The following is an 18,523-nucleotide window of genomic DNA, read 5'->3' as shown; positions in this document are numbered from 1 at the left end:
GAAGCTAGAGAGAGGGGAGAGCTTTGTTCATTCTCTCTCAGTTAGAGAGAGAATGAAAATTGAAAAATGAAAGAGATGGCCCGAAGGGCCGGCTGTCTTGGGCATTAAATAGCCCTTCCCAAACGACGTCGTTTTGGGGAGGGCTATTCGTGTAATTAAAGAATAGTTAAATCATTTCCGCAGCCATCTAAACTTGTAAACTTTACATTTTAGTCACTAAATCGAGTTTATAATACTTTTAATTCAGATCTTTAATTTTAATTTCATTTATTTTAGTCCTTTATATTAAAATAATATATTTAGGATAAATAACATAATTAATCCCTTAATTTTAATAAATAATATTTTAATCCCTAGTTTATATTTTTAATTTATTTTATTATAATATCCGAATTTAGATGATTTTATTTTAGTCACTAAATTAAATAAGAAAATACATATTTAATCCCTACAATTTTGATTAATTATGAATTAGATTTTAAATTTTATTTTTACTGTAATTTAGTCAGTTATTTTATATGTTTTCATTTATTTTATGTTTTTAAATATATTGTTTTAGTATATTTTATTTTTATATGAATAAATATTTTTATATTATAAATATATAATAAATAGTATTTTTAAATATTTATTTTTAATATCGAAGAAAAGGACAGTCTTAATACAACTGGATGTCCTATTCTGATATTTTAAAATTAAAAAGTAAACAATATTATTTAAATTAATATTTATCAATATCAAAGAAAAGAGTTGTCTTAAGGCACCTAGAAGTTCTTTTCTGATATTTTTAAATAAATAAATATTTTTTTATATAATTTTGAAATAATAGAATTATAAATTAAATATATATATATATATATATATATATTTTTAGAGACAATTTATAATTAAAAAGTACCAATTTTGGGCGTTGTAGGGGTGCTAATCCTTCCCTAAACGTAACCGACCACGAATCCCTTTTTATTATTAAAAAGAACGAATTTTTGGTTAAAACGCAGATCAATTCATCTTTTAATTGATGTTTTCTTAAAAACTCTTTTAAAAGATATTTTTTAGGTATTCGACCTACCTGACCCAAAAGGCCGATGGCGACTCTCAAATTATTTTCAAAACCATTTATTCACATCAATTTCCCCGCCAAAATAAATATTTCGTGCCCGGACGAAAACCGGTTACGACAGCTTGGCGACTCCGCTGGGGACTGGTCAAACTTTTAAAAATCAATTATAAATTGTCTCTATTTAATTAAAAATTAAAAATTTATATATTTAATTTTTTCTTTCTTTTCAAAATTTTTATATTTACTTATTATTTTCATAATATTTATATGTTTTATTTGCAAGTATTTTATTTCATTATTTATTTTTCTATCGAAGGTTTGAAACATTTCTCCTCACACACAACACTTGCATTGCATTACATAAAGCTCTATAATTGAGTTGTCCCTTTTTAAGTGGGAGTGAAAGCGACGTCTTCGTGAGAATTTATTCTCCGTGTCAGACCTAGCAAGTAACTTTCGGGGTTCATATGCTCTATGTCTTCGTGAGAATTTATTCTCCATGTCAGGCATAGAGAAATGTATCCCCTCGAATTGAACTCGATCCATTTTAGTCTGTGATGGACTAGGATTGAGGGTTAGCAACCCAAGGGGGCACTAACAAGGACAATGCGGGTACCTTTATTCTTAGATCTGAAACCTTGCATATAAAAAACCTTAGAAACTCTTCCGATCAGAAGTCATGCCGAAATGTTGTCCAAAAATAGGTGTACACACAGGAGAAATGAATTCTGACTTTCCTGTTAATTTATTTATTGTTTAAATTACATGTTTATTTAAATTATTTAAATTCAGAAAAGCATGTTTAAATAAAGAATATTTATGTAAATGTTATTATTGAATTTTTTATTATGTAAACTAATTTATTTTCTTTTTGTGTGTTCTTTATTTTTCTGTTTGCATAGCATCATACAGGATAAAAGACATTGATCCTTGTGTTAATTGTCTCATTGGAAAGCCTTCATCCATGGATAAAAAGGGTTCAAATCAAGTAATTCTAAACTCAGAAGTAAGACAATGGGCTGAAGACTTATAAAGACAAGAAGGAGACAGTTTGCAGGATGATTATGTATCTGACTTGGCCAGTTATGCTCCAGTTTCACTAAAAAGAAATGATATGCAAGATTTGCGAAGCATTTGGGAAAGTTGGGATTCAAACAAAAAATTGTTATCAGACTTACGGAGACATCCCATATTTGCTCTATGTTGAAGTTGATGATGAATTACTCAGAGCCCTAATTCAATTCTGGAATCCAGGGTACAATTGCTTCACTCTCAATAAAGAAGACTTGGTCCCTACTATTGAAGAATACACAACTTTGTTACATATCGAAGGGGTTTTGGAGAATCGAATCTATTCAAAGTCAATTAAAACTCAACCCTTTCGAGTTAAATTAGCAAAGATTGCCGGGGTACGAGAAGAATGGGTAGCATCCCGTACAAAACAAAAAAGGAGAAAGCGAAGGCATTGCTTGGACCAACATTAAAGAACTTATTCAGAGTCATCCAGATAATAAAGTACGATTCGATTTATTTGCTCTGGGTATGTATGGTATGGTCATCTTCCCAAAAGCATTGGGATATGTTGAAGCTGCAGTAGTAGATTTGTTTGAACAGCTACCGAAAAAGATTAATCATGTTTCTGCAATTCTAGCAGAGACCTTCAGATCGTTAAATGCTTGTAGAAGGCTAGGAGGTGGACGATTCTCAGGGTGTACCCAGTTGTTATATGTTTGGGTCCGTAGCCATTTCTGGAGGACAGAAAAGATTTCATACCGACGCTTTAATACGAATTACTCACCATTAAAAGAATTTCTGGAGCAGGAATGGCCGAAAGAAATTAAGAAAGATATGTGGATTAATGCCTTTCGAAATCTGCAAAGCAATGACGTTGTTTGGCGCGCCCCGTGGCAAATCCAAAGGGAATTCTTTTACAAATGTGGAGATTACAACTGGATAATGTTGCTCGGATTATGGGGAGGAATTGGATATGCACCACTTCTAGTCATAAGACAGTATGAAGGTTTTCAATTTGTACCTGTCACTGCTGGATTACAGTCATCTGAGTTCGCATTCCATAGCAAAAATTATAAAAGAAATATCATGGAAGCCGTTACAGCTTGGAAAACAACTTTTTGCATCCGAGCTAAAGCAGCAAAAGAAATGTTAACTCCTGATTATAAAGAATGGAGATCTGTCAGAAAAAACGAAAATATTCCTCTACCAGATCAAAATGAGGATATCTCTATGGAAGATCGCATTAAGGTGGTTCCGTCAGAGATTGAAATCTTGAGAGCGGAGTTTGAAGCAGAAAGAGAAGGCTGGTCGAAAGAATTAGAACAAATGAGATAAGATAAAGCTATGTTGTAGGTTGACATTGAATTTCATTCATCACAATGTGCAATGTTGAGAGAAGATAAAGAAAAAGGTGAGGATGAGTACAGAGCCTTACAGAAAAATTACCAGGAGTTATATAAATCCCAGAAAGCATCAGGATCAAGCCAAGCAACAATACAGATGACCAGAGAATTGAACATCGAGAAAAGACGAGTTGAAGATCTGAAAGGAAAGAATAGTCGTCTACTCAAAAGCCTTGAGAAAGGAAAGCAAAAAATGGAAGATTTTGAGGTCGACAGAAGAGAGCGAATTATAAAACACAAGGCTGAACACCGCGAGATCATGAATGAAATGCAAAGAGAAAGGGATCGAGCCAAAGATTTAGAAGAGATGAAGAATGACATCTTTAATAAATTTGAAGGTGAGAAAAATATCATGTTCAAGGGATTCGAATCTGAAATGAACCAGTTGATTGCTGAACTTGAAGTCAGAGGCCAAAAGATGGAAGAATCCAATGTTGAAAAAGAAAAATGGGAGCTGGAAAGAAAAAATTTCAACACCAGACTTGAGGTAGAGCAGGAAGTGGCTAGAAATTGGATGCGAAGATGCAGAAACAAAGATGTGCAGATCCAGAAGCTTAATCAAAGAACACAAGAAACACGAACAAAACTTGAAGAAGATCTGGATCAGTCTAGAAATAGAAACTCAGAGTTTAATACTTACATTTTGCAACTTGAGGAATCGTTGTTTCAAGAAAAGGTTCGTCTAGGGCCTAATGACCTCAAAGAAAGTAATGAGGAAAATGCTTCACTGCGAAGACACATTAGAGATCTTGAAAAAATTCTGCACAATTGTCAAGTCAGAATCACTGAGTTAGAGCAAACTCTTGAAGGAACGAATGAACAATGGCAAAAGTCAACTAATTTCTATGTGGAAAGAAGTGAAGAAAGAAGTAATATGGTGTTCGAGGCCATGGTACAAATGAGTGAAGTTGCTAGATATGTTGGGGAACTAGCTGTTGAAGCCAAAATAATTGAGCATCACGTTGATCCAGTTTCTAAGTGCGGAAAGAAGGTGTCATGGTTAATGAAAGAAATTATAGAGCTTAATAGGAAAGCTACGCCTTATCTGTAGTTATGAACTATTATAAAGAAACTTTTGTATGCCGATGAAAGTTGTTCTATGACAGTTAACTTTTTGGGATCAATACCTTTTTTGCATACATACATTTTGCATACATTCATCATTCATTTCATAATTTTCTTTATGAATTTTATTATTTTATTTTATTAAGATAAAATTCATTAATTAAAATTTGGAAAAATATATTAAAAGATTTTTCAATCGCAGTTATTCTGGCCAAAAGAGAAATACAACATCACTACGGTACTAGACAAGCTACTAAGAGAATTATGGAGGATAAAATACAGCGTATTGAGGAAAACATCATAAAGAACAAGAAGAAATGAGAATGAAGCTGGAAAAATTGAAGCCAGTATTGCAAATTCACAAGACAGTATGATGAAGAAAATAGAGGACTTGTTTAAAAGGCAGGCTATTAGTGGAAAAATGCATGAAAATCCTGTATCTTTCGACCAAGAACCCATATATCCTCTAGGTTTTCCACCAGAACCAATTTATCATTCTGGTACTACACCTATACAAATCAATGCTCGTACATCTGCATTACAAGAAGCTAAACTACATGAAGATCAACAAGTGGATCCTGCATCTTCAAGCAAAAATCCGCTTTATCCGATGTGAAAATAGGGGATATTAATACTGAGCATTTGATCCCAGATTTGAATGAGCTGAATGAGAAAAAAAAGTAAATGAAGAACTGACCAGACAGATCAAGAGCTTAGAAGAACGAATGAAATCCGTGGAAATAACTGAATCATTTTATGGGTTTGATGCTAGTGAGTTGAGTTTGGTTCCAGACCTAATCCTCCCATCAAGTTCAAGGCTCCCGAATTTGATAAATATGATGGTACTACATGCCCTTCATCCCACATTACTATGTTTTGTCGAAGAATGGCAGGATATGTGAAGGACGAGAAATTGTTAATTCACTGCTTTCAGGATAGTTTGACAGGACCGACTTTAAAATGGTATACTCAATTGACCAAAGCCAACATTAGATCCTGGAAAGATCTGGCTAAAGCATTTTTAGAGCAGTATCGCCATGTAACAGACATGGTTCCTGATAGATGGACTCTCCAAAATTTGGAGAAAAGAATAATGAAACATTCAGACAGTATGCCCAGAGATGGCGTGACACTGCGGCCCAAGTTCAACCGCCTTTGTCAGAAAAAGAGGCCACAGTAATATTTGTTCATTGAAGGCTCCTTATTTAAATCATCTAATGGGGAATGCAACCAGAAATTTTGCAGATTTGGTCATTTCTGGAGAACTCATTGAAAATGTCTTGAAAAGTGGCAAGATTGAATCAAATGATGGGTCTAGTTCCAAAAGACCTACGTACCGGGAAAAGGAGAATGAAGTCAATAATGCAAATTCTTACAGCAAGGATTCATCGAAAAGTGTTACAATAACCCAGCCAAGGGTTAAGAAAGAGGAAACAAACACTAATCGAACAGAGTCCAGAGGATCTCGAAAAGAAAATGAAAGGTTGTCTTTTACACCATTACCAGTACCATATGCAGAGATCTATGATTCGCTGTTAAAAGCAGATGTCATACGGCCCTATCCTTTGGTTCCCATGCAACCACCATTCCCTCATTGGTATGATACAAAGGCACACTGTGTTTATCATGAAGGAATCACAGGTCATTCTATTGAAAACTGTTTAGCATTCAAAAGGGTGGTTCAAAATTTGATCAACACTGGGAAGTTGGAATTCAATACACCATCTGCATCAAATCATCCATTGCCAAATCATGGAGATAAAAACGTGAATGCAATTCAGGAAGAGAACAAAAAGAAAGCAAAAACTGACATTTCTGAAATTAAATCTCCGTTTGTTTGGGTATTCCAACAACTCTCTTTAGCTGGTATAATTCCACAACAATTCAGGCCAAAGCAGAATGAAGGCAAGAATTATTGTGAATATCATCAGGAGAAAGGGCATAAAATTCAACTATGTCCTGAATTTAGGGATTTAGTGCAAAAATTGATGAACAACAGAGAAATAGAATTCTTTGAAGAAGAACCAGGAAAAAAAGAAAATGATGTTTGCTCATCAGAGGATTCTAAACCAAGTCAAAGAATAAATGATCCTGTGATCATTAATGTGAAATCATCTACGGTGATTCCTGCACCAATAAAGCCGAAAATAGTTATCACCGCTCCTCTACCATTTCCATACAAACATACCCACAGGGTACCTTGGAATTATACTACCAATGTTTCAATGGTAGGAGGATCTGTTTCTCTAGAAAAAACAGAAGAGAAAATACAGAGTTTGGGTACAACATCGACGTCTGAAGCAGTGAGCGAAGTCGGTTTCTTTACAAGAAGTGGGAGATGTTACTCTCCCGAAACATCCAATGCTTCAGAACAAGTGAAAGCAAAAGGAAAAACCATGGCAATACCTCAGAAGGTATTTGAGGATAAATCCCTTCCAGCATTTAATGAGCCTGTGACAGAAAAACAAGCCAAGAATTTTGAAATTCCTGAAACATAGTGAATATAGTATGGTTGAACAACTACACAAACAACAAGCGAGAATTTCTATTCTTGATCTTTTGATGAATTCAGAAGCACATAGAAATGCTTTGATGAAAATTCTCAATCAAACATTTATCCCCGAAGATATATCCCTCAATAAACTTGACAGAATTGTGGGACATATAGCCGCTGACAATTATATAACGTTCACGGATGATGAAATACCGGAAGGCGGAATGGGGTCAGTAAAAGCTTTGAACATCACGACACATTGTCATGGTCATGTATTACCAGGAGTATTGATTGACAATGGATCCGCTCTCAACTTGATGCCTCTAGTCACACTTCAAAGAATGACTGTGGATCAATCACACATGAAGAGTTATCAGAATGTGGTACGAGCCTTTGATGGTACTCAAAAAGAGGTTCTCGGGAAAATGGAAATACCGTTGTTAATTGGCCCAGTTGTGTACAATATTGACTTTGTGGTGATGGACATCCACCCTACATATAATTGTCTATTAGGGAGGCCATGGATTCATTCAGCAGGAGCCGTTCCTTCTTCATTACATTAGAAATTGAAATTTGTTGTTGATGGACAACTAATATGCGTCAGTGCTGAAGAAGAAATCATTGCATCGGTAACAAGTGATGTTCCATATATCGACACCAATGATGAGGCTCTTGAATGCTCTTTTCGAGCTCTTGAATTTGTAAATGCAACCTTTATTGCAGAAGGAAGCAAAATTCCATATCCCAGATTGTCTGATTGCACCAAGATGACAGTACAACAAACTTTAGGCATCGGAGCTAAAGCTGGGAAAGGTCTAGGAAAAAATCTTCAAGGGATTTCAGTTCCTATCAGTATAAAGATGAAAAAAGATCGTTTTGGGGTAGGGTTTAAGCCCAATTTTCAGCAAAAGAACAAAGAGATGAAAAGAAGATGTGAAGACAGAAAGGCAAAATTGAAAGGAGGTGAAATCCTTTGGAAACACATGTCTTTCCCACAGTTGAAGACCATATTCAGATCAGGGGGAACAATTAATGTAGAACAGCAGCTTGTTGAAGCCTTTAAAGAAGAAAAGTTGATGAAAGATCAAGACATAGTTGAAGAAGCTATGAATGGATTATTTATCAACATGATTATGGATGACAACAAGACTGGCAAGCACTTGGATAGAATTCGCCCATGTTTTCCTGGAGAAACACTCACCAATTGGACCACTGAAGATCTTCCTATAGTTTTTAATATTAACGCAGAGTAATATTCAGAACTAATCTTTATGTTTAGCTCAAAAATATGAAAAACTTTTTATTATCTTGTAAAAGAAATTATGTTAAATATAATAAATTTTCTTTAAAATTTTCAGATGGCAATCATTCTTTACATTTTATTACATTTTTACATTTCATAAATTTACTATATTCTTTCGGAAATATGTCCGACTTAAATTTGCAGGTGTCACCATGTTAATAGCATGTGTATTCCTAAATTTAATCCAGTGATAAATTTAGAGCATCCTATATGTCTGGAAGAAATCAATGGTTGTGAGGATGAACTTGGAATGTGATGTTCCTACTGAACTGTTAAGATTGGTAGAAAAAGAAGACAAACAAATTCTACCCCACAAAGAAAAGGTTGAGACTATGAATTTGGGAACATATGAAGAAATAAAAGAGGTGAAAATTGGTACTACTCTGACCATCCAGATAAAGCAAGAATTGATAAATCTCCTTCAAGAGTTCAAAGATATCTTTGCCTGGTCTTATCAAGATATGCCTGGTTTAAGCACAGATATAGTGATACATAAGCTTCCAATCAATCCAGAATATAAACCGGTCCAACAAAAGCTCAGAAGAATGAGGCCAGAAATGTTGTTGCAAATCAAAGAATAAGTGATGAAACAGATCAATGCAGGTTTCTTACAGGCATCTAAATATCCAGAATGGGTAGCCAACATTGTGCCCGTACCAAAGAAGAATGGGAAGGTTCGAATGTGTGTGGATTACAGAGATCTCAACAAAGCTAGTCCAAAAGATAGTTTTCCATTACCCCACATAGACACATTGGTGGACAATACTGCAGGGCACGCATGGTTTTCATTTATGGATGGATTTTCAGGATATAATCAGATAAAAATGAATCCTGAAGACATGGAAAAAACAACATTTATAACCATGTGGGGCACATTCTGTTATAAAGTGATGCCATTTGGATTGAAAAATACAGGGGCAAACGTATCAAAGAGCCATGGTAACTTTGTTTCATGACATGATGCACAAAGAGATTGAAGTATACGTGGATGACATGATTGCCAAATCCCGAACTGAAGAAGAACATATTCAAAATCTGAGAAAGCTTTTCCAGAGATTGAGGAAGTATCAATTAAAGCTCAACCCCGCAAAATGCACTTTTGGGGTAACTTCCGGAAAACTTTTGGGATTTGTGGTCAGCAAAAAAGGAATCGAGATTGATCCAGATAAAGTAAAAGCAATTCAAGATCTTCCACCACCCAATACAAAAAAAGAAGTTCGAGGCTTTTTGGGAAGATTAAATTATATCTCGGTTCATTTCTCAATTAACTGACAAATGTGATCCAGTGTTCAAATTACTTCGAAAGAACAATCCTGAAGTCTGGAATGAAGAATGTCAAGAAGCTTTGGATATTATTAAGAAATATTTATCCAATGCCCCAATTTTAGTATCACCAATGCCTGATAGACCATTAATTCTCTACTTGACGGTCTTCGAAAATTCGATGGGATGTGTACTAGGACAGCATGATGAATCAGGAAGGAAAGAAAAAGCTATTTATTATCTGAGCAAGAAATTTACTGATGGTGAAATTCGATATCCACCAATACAAAAATTATGTTGTGCTTTGGTGTGGACTACTCGAAGACTCAGACAATATATGTTATACCATACTACTTGGTTGATATCCAAACTTGATCCTTTAAAGTTCTTAATGGAATCACCAGCTTTGACAGGCAGAATGGCTAGATGGCAGATGTTATTATCTGAGTTTGATATTGTATATGTCAACCAAAAAGCAATAAAAGGAAGTGTAATAGCTGATTTTCTGGCCAGTCGTGTATCAAATGATTATCAGCCTTTGAACTTCAATTTTCCCGATGAAGATCTGTTATGCATATCCATGAATGAAGAAGTCATAACAAATGATGAATTTGCAACTTGGAAGCTTTATTTTGACGGAGCATCTAATGCTTTGGGACAAGGAATCGGGGCAGTGTTAATTTCTCCAGAAAATATTTATTATCCCTTTACAAGTAGACTGGAGTTCTTTTGCACCAATAACATGGCGGAATATGAAGCTTGTGTCATGGGATTAAAAGCAGCTATAGAAAGAAAAATCAAATTTCTCAAGATATATGGAGATTCATCGTTAGTGGTGTATCAATTGCGAGGAGAATGGGAAACAAAAGATCCCAAATTGTTGGAATACCGAAATTTTACACTCGAATTAGTAAAAGAATTTGAGAGAATTACCTTCAATTATCTCCCTCGAGAAGAAAATCAAATGGCAGATGCTTTGGCTACATTAGCGGCTATGTTTCAAGCAACTAAGAAAGTTGATATGATGCCAATCAAAATGCAAGTTTATGAAATTCCTGCACATTGTTATAGTGTGGAAGAAGAGGTAGATGGTAAACCATGGTATCATGATATCCTGCAATATATCAAAAATCAAAGTTATCCACCAAATGCATCGGAAATTGATAAAGAACTTTGAGAAGAATGGCTGCTGGATATTTTCTTGATGGAGAGATTATGTATAGAAGAAGCAATGATCAAATGCTATTGAGATGTTTAAATACCAGCGAAGCTCGAAATGTCATTGAAGAAGTACACAGTGGAATATGTGGAACACATGCAAATGGTCTTTCCATGGCCAGAAAGATAATGAGATATGGATACTATTGGGCTACTATGTACACAGATTGCATTGATTATGCAAGGAAATGTCATAAATGCCATATATATGCAGACAAGATTCATGTACCCCCATCTCCTTTACATGTAATGACAGCACCCTGGCCATTTTCTATGTGGGGAATAGATGTCATTGGAGCAATTACACCAAAAGCATCGAATGGACATTGTTTCATCCTTGTGGCAATTGATTATTTTACCAAATGGGTTGAAGCTGCTTCATATACCAATATTAAGAGGTCCACAGTCTGTAAATTCATAAAGAAAGAGATAGTTTGCCGATATGGTCTACCAGAAAGGATCATTACAGATAATGCTCTGAACCTGAACAACAAAATGATGACTGAACTTTGTGCACAGTTTAAGATCAAACATGCAAATTCAGTGGCATATCGTCCAAAGATGAATGGGGCAGTTGAAGCAGCAAATAAGAACATCAAGAGAATCATTACAAAGATTACTGAAACTTACAAAGATTGGCACGAGAAGTTACCTTTTGCTCTATATGCATACCGAACTACTGTTCGAACATCTACTGGGGCAACGCCTTTTTCTTTAGTCTATGGGATGGAAGCAGTCTTACCAATTGAAGTTGAGATTCCATCGCTTCGAATATTGAGAGAAACAAAATTGGATGAATCTGAATGGATCCAAGCTAGAGTTGATCAATTGAACCTTATTGAGGAGAAAAGATTGAAAGCTATTTGCCATGGATAGATGTATCAAAAACGGATGATGAAGTCTCATGACAAAAAAGTACATCCAAGAGAATTCCAAGAGGGTGATCTAGTACTAAAAAAGATCTTGCCTATACATAAAGATTTCCGTGGGAAATGGATGCCTAATTGGGAAGGGCCATACGTTGTAAAAAAGGCTTTTTCCGGAGGAGCATTGATCTTAGCAGAAATGGATGGAAAAATTCTGAGAAATCCAATAAACTCGGATTCTGTCAAGAAATATTATGCTTGAAGAAAAAGTGAAGAAAATGAAAAAAAAAAGAGATAAAAGAAAAAGGGGGGGTCAAGGTGAAAACCCGCAAAGGGCAACTTGTAACCCAAGGAAGGATTTGAGTTGAAAACCTGAAAAGGCGGCTCAAATGCAGGTTGATATTAGGCATCTGGCAATTGAACTCTTTTAAGATTTTGACAGTTTGGAAGAAGCTTCACATCTACAAGCATTTCGACAACGTTTGAGATCTTCCAGATAAAAGCTTACATCATCTCTAAATTGTATCAACTTGATTAATTTAGAAATACTTATGCTTATAATTTGTTGAGACATTTGAATTTTTATCATTCTTATGTTTGCCATAACTTTGAATACAATTCTATTTATTTCAAGTTCAATTTATTTGAGATTCAATTTATTTTTGGAAATTCAATTTATTCTTCTATGATTTAACATAATTTTGAAATAAATTAAAGATTTCTGAATATCACTTTATGTTAATACTTTTAAAAGCATGGAATATAAAGTAAGCAAATCATCACCATCTTAAAACCATGAACATCAAGATTGTTACACGGGATGCTACCGACAACAAGGTCGAATCCGCCAAATCTACTCATCAATTGCTCCAACCAATCACCATTCAGTTCTTGCACATCTGTTTTCAAAGATATACTAAGACAGTAGAAGGTGACTTCTGTAGCACTGATTCCAGCAAAAAGAAACAAGACATTGATATCACTGGGAAACATGTCTCTATACAGATCCTTGTGTATTGTTTTTAAGGAAACCTAGAAGCATTTCCACCTCATCAGGTTCAAGTGGAGCAACTTTATTCCTTCCAACCCATACTAGATTCCATTTTCAGCACTCATCAAGAACATACTTTTGGACACTCGAATGTGGCTCTTTGTCATAAGCTTCAAGAGCCTTACAGATCCTTTCTGTCAATTTGGCACTTCATGTACATGTTTATAAACAGGTCAACTTTATTCTTGGATCCCATGAAAACCATTATTTCTTTGTCAATGGAAAAACATCAGCACATGAAGGAAGCAGAATAAGAGAAAATATGTTCTTAATTGGCATAATTATGAATATAGCCCTTTTTAGTGTAGCAGCATGGAAATGTTTCGAATCTACAAATTCTGGCTCTACATCAAATAAGTATTGTGATATCCTAGTCCAAACATTAACTGAAAGAGACTCAATAGCATCTTCTGGAAGTGTTCTTTGAGTTATCTGATCTGGTTGAACAGAACCAATCATTGAATTTAGAAGATGAATTTGCCAATAGCATCTTCTGGAAGTGTTCTTTGAGTTATCTGATCTGGTTGAACAGAACCAATCATTGAATTTAGAAGATGAATTTGCCAATAGCATCTTCTGGAAGTGTTCTTTGAGTTATCTGATCTGGTTTGGCAGAACCAATCATTGAATTTGGAAGATGAATGTGTTCATAGCATCTTCTGGAAATGTTCTTTGAGTTATCTGATCTGGTTTGGTAGGAACTACAGAACCGATCGTTGGAATTGAAAGATGAACTGCATGATCATCTTCATTAAGAAGCTTATTTTCAAGCTTCTTCTGCTTCTTCCTTTCCCAAAAATCATAGCACAAGTTTCGTCTTTGCTTGTAACTGGGATTATCACATAATGGCTTCCCATCTTTTACCGGAAGAAGTGCGTCAGCATTTTTAGTCATTTGAACATCACATATAAAATCTATCAATTTTGCAATTGATGAATCTGGACCACGTTTCTCCAGGTCTATTTGAAGTTTCAGCATCTGAGAATCCCATTTTTGTCAAGTATAACAGTTTATTCTCTTCATCAGAATCAGAAGTCAAGATTTCTCGGTATTAGAAGAACTATCGATATCTGTGAAATCATCTTGAAAGGTCACTTCATAATCAGATGAGTTGTTATTAGAATCAACATGTTGCTTGAATGCAAGCTTTTCAAGAGCCTATACTATTGAGTTTTATTCTCAAGAGATTTTGTGACATTATATCTACATCTACATTTGTCAAAGATGATAGATTCTTTGTTTTGAAGAAGAAAGATCTATTGGGTTTTTACAATTGAAGAAATCCTCAATTCACCAATCTGAAATCAAACAACTTAACATTCATGCATCATATTTAGGCATTTGCAAAAATAGATGCATTTTCATTCATTTTTATTCTTGTTGAAATTTTAACAGGAATTTCAAAGATTTTAGCAAAGATTTAAATCCATCATTTGATGGATCAGCTTTTCCAGAGAAAGTTCGTAATGAGAAGAACTCATCTGAAGAAGGAAGAAGAAGTTCATAATGAGAAGAGCTTGTTCAACCTTTTGCTCAAATCTATCATTTGATGGATCAGCTTTTCCAGAGAAAGTTCATAATGAGAAGAACTCATCTGAAGAAGGAAGAAGAAGTTCATAATGAGAAGAATTTGTTCAACCTTTTGCTCAAATTCATCAAATTGATGGATTATCTTTTCCAGAGAAGGTTCATAATGAGAAGAACTCATCTGAAGAAGGAAGAAGAAGTTCATAATGAGAAGAATTTGTTCAACCTTTTACCTGAATCCATCATTTGATGGATCAGTTTTTCCATAAAAAGTTCATAATGAGAAGAACTCATCTGAAGAAGGAAGAAGAAGTTCATAATGAGAAGAATTTGTTCAACCTTTTACCTGAATCCATCATTTGATGGATCAGCTTTTCCAGAGAAAGTTCATAATGAGAAGAACTCATCTAAAGAAGGAAGAATTTGTTCAACCTTTTACCTGAATTCATCAATTGATGGATTATCTTTTCCAGAGAAGTTCATAATGAGAAGAACTCATCTGAAGAAGAAAGAAGAAGTTCATAATAAGAAGAACTTGTTCAACTTTTTGCATAATTCTATCACAGAAGGAGATAGATTAGCATCAACCTTTCTAGAGAAAGTTCATAATGAGAAGAACTCATCAAGAGCTTATTCAACCTTTTGAATGACTCTATCACAGAAAGGAGGTCATCATCATCCCCAGCAGAAAGTTCATAATAAGAAGAACTCATCTGGAGAGAGAGAAGAATTTATTCAATATATCCATTATGATCAAAGTAAAGCCAAATGGATAAAAAAATTTATTATCTTTTCATCTTTGCCCTATTCTTGTTAATACAAGAATGAGCAAAGAGGGGCAGCTGAAGATACTAATTTTTTATCCATATTATTATTATTATTATTATTATTATTATGATGATGATTATTATTATTATTATTATTATTATTATTATCATTATTATTATTATTATTATTAAATATATATTAAATAAATATATATAAATAAATAATTACAGACCAATTACAACTGGACCGGCCCAATTACAAACAAACCAGAACCGGTCCAAATCAAACCAGAAACCCTAAACATTTAGGGTTCCAGTTAGGGTTTCCTAACCCTAATCTAGTCGGCCGCCTCATCACAGCCGTTGGATCTGAGAGATCCAACGGTCAAGATTGCCCCAGATGGAAACCCTAGGGTCTGATACCCTAGGGACACGCGGCCGCCGCTGCCATCTCGCCGCCTCCGCCGCTGCCACGTCCCAACCGAAGGCTCCAGAAGCTCCAACGCCAGCCGTCCACGCCATGGCTACGGGGTGAGTCACCACTGGTAGTCCGGTGACTCACCGAGACCCCTTCTTCGGACCGGTCCGACGGCTACAATGGTGGTGGCTATAAAAGCCACCACCCGAACCTGAAAAAAAAACAGAGACAGAGACAAAAAAAAAAGAGAAGGAGGACAGAGAGAGAGATACAAAGAAACAGAAAAGAAAGAAAAGAAAAAGAAAGAAGAGAAACTTACTTTCATCGGAGAACCCCAACCGCCACCGGATCTCGCCAGAACCTTCGAAACGCCGAAGGTATTTTTGTAGATTCGCTCTGATTCAGAGCTTTTTAAGGGAAGAGAACACCGGAACCGTCCTTAAGACGGTCCGATCTACCCAATAGTATAAAAATAAAATTTTCCGGCCACCGGATGTGGTGGCCGGCGGTGACGGTCACGGCGGCAGACGGTTGCCGTCCGGTGACCGGCTTCCCTCCGGTGAGGGAAGCTAGAGAGAGGGGAGAGCTTTGTTCATTCTCTCTCAGTTAGAGAGAGAATGAAAATTGAAAAATGAAAGAGATGGCCCGAAGGGCCGGCTGTCTTGGGCATTAAATAGCCCTTCCCAAACGACGTCGTTTTGGGGAGGGCTATTCGTGTAATTAAAGAATAGTTAAATCATTTCCGCAGCCATCTAAACTTGTAAACTTTACATTTTAGTCACTAAATCGAGTTTATAATACTTTTAATTCAGATCTTTAATTTTAATTTCATTTATTTTAGTCCTTTATATTAAAATAATATATTTAGGATAAATAACATAATTAATCCCTTAATTTTAATAAATAATATTTTAATCCCTAGTTTATATTTTTAATTTATTTTATTATAATATCCGAATTTTAGATGATTTTATTTTAGTCACTAAATTATTAAATAAGAAAATAACATATTTAATCCCTACAATTTTGATTAATTATGAATTAGATTTTAAATTTTATTTTTACTGTAATTTAGTCAGTTATTTTATATGTTTTCATTTATTTTATTGTTTTTAAATATATTGTTTTAGTAGTATTTTTATTTTATTATATGAATAAATATTTTTATATATTCATAATATATATATAATAAATAGTAATTTTTAAATATTTATTTTTAATATCGAAGAAAAGGACAGTCTTAATACAACTGGATGTCCTATTCTGATATTTTAAAATTAAAAAGTAAACAATATTATTTAAATTAATATTTATCAATATCAAAGAAAAGAGCTGTCTTAAGGCACCTAGAAGTTCTTTTCTGATATTTTTAAATAAATAAATATTTTTTTATATAATTTTGAAATAATAGAATTATAAATTAAATATATATATATATATTTTTTTAGAGACAATTTATAATTAAAAAGTACCAATTTTGGGCATTGTAGGGGTGCTAATCCTTCCCTAAACGTAACCGACCACGAATCCCTTTTTATTATTAAAAAGAACGAATTTTTGGTTAAAACGCAGATCAGTTCATCTTTTAATTGATGTTTTCTTAAAAACTCTTTTAAAAGATATTTTTTAGGTATTCGACCTACCTGACCCAAAAGGCCGATGGCGACTCTCAAATTATTTTCAAAACCATTTATTCACATCAATTTCCCCGCCAAAATAAATATTTCGTGCCCGGACGAAAACCGGTTACGACAATGTGTCCATATCGATATTCACCATCATATGCATTTGTCCACATTTCTTTATTGATGAGGCTGATGTAATTGTATCATTCCTCGTTCTTCGCCCGCAAATCTTGAAGCATGAATTCAAATGATTGAGGTAGTAGTTCGTAACCTGAGCATAAAATCTAGAACTTACTAACTATGTTTCTTTAAAAAATGAAAATGATCGAAAGAAAAAAACTATAAATGTTTCACTTACCCATGCGCACAAGTAATTGGCGCTCATCATTTTTCTTGAACCTTCCATGGTAGTTCGCGACAATGTGTCGGATACAGTACCTATGTTGGACAAAGGGTGGTTGCTAGATTGGACCCAAAGACTCCATTGCTGCTTTGATCCTAGCTCCGCGATCTGAAATGACACATATTTTTTCCCCTTGTGATAACATGTGAACGTAAGTTTCGGAGGGAAAAACCCAAGAATCTGTATATTCTCCATCAACAAGGGCAAAAACAACTGGAAGAATGTTGCAATTATCATCTTGGACAACTGCCAATAGTAAAACTTGCTTGTATTTTCCATACAAGAAAGTCTTGTCGATATGGACCACAGGCTTGTAGTATTTCACAATATTAATGCACTGTGGGTAAGTCCAAAAAACCCTGTAGAATTGAGATCGATCGCAAAGAACTCGATCATTATGGTATGCAGGCAAGTTTCGAAGTCCATAATTGTCCCAGGATTCAACCTCTGCACCACCCTAAACCAACTTGGAAGTTTGTTGTAAGATGATTTTTTTAATGGCAATTGTATAGCTGAAATCAACACAGCAATAGCTATATGGGAGCTTGCTTTTACCATGGGCATGATAGCTTGACAGATCACTTCAGAGTCCAAGTTGGGATGATCTTGGTTGATCCCTCCAACACAACATGTGTGAGGACCGTTGTATATCGCTAGTTCCCATCTATTATTTTCCCTCTTCCTCTTCGATACGCGAACCATCCAATTGCATCCGTTTTCACATCGGACACAGTGGCAGACATACTTTTCTGGCGTAGAGCGATCGATTCTAGACTGAACAAAATTACGTATATTGTAATTTTTTATAGCAATCATTGCTTCTTCTTTGCTTGAAAACTCCATGCCTAAATATAACTTACTATTAATTATTAATAAGTAAAATCCATAGTCACCGAGATTAGGCATATCTGTAAATTTTGGCCCGTACATGGCACCATACTCAGCTTCATACATGTGTGTTGGAGGTTCAGTTTGTGCCACATTTGTGGGAACTTCATCTATATCATCATCATCATCGGAGTTGAATTGCGGTGATTCTAGGTTAA

This window comes from Hibiscus syriacus, unplaced genomic scaffold (assembly GCF_006381635.1).
Source record: "Hibiscus syriacus cultivar Baekdansim isolate YM2019G1 unplaced genomic scaffold, ASM638163v2 tig00111061_pilon, whole genome shotgun sequence".
In the NCBI taxonomy this organism is placed as follows: Eukaryota; Viridiplantae; Streptophyta; class Magnoliopsida; order Malvales; family Malvaceae; genus Hibiscus; species Hibiscus syriacus.
Note: the sequence above shows the minus strand (reverse complement) of the source record.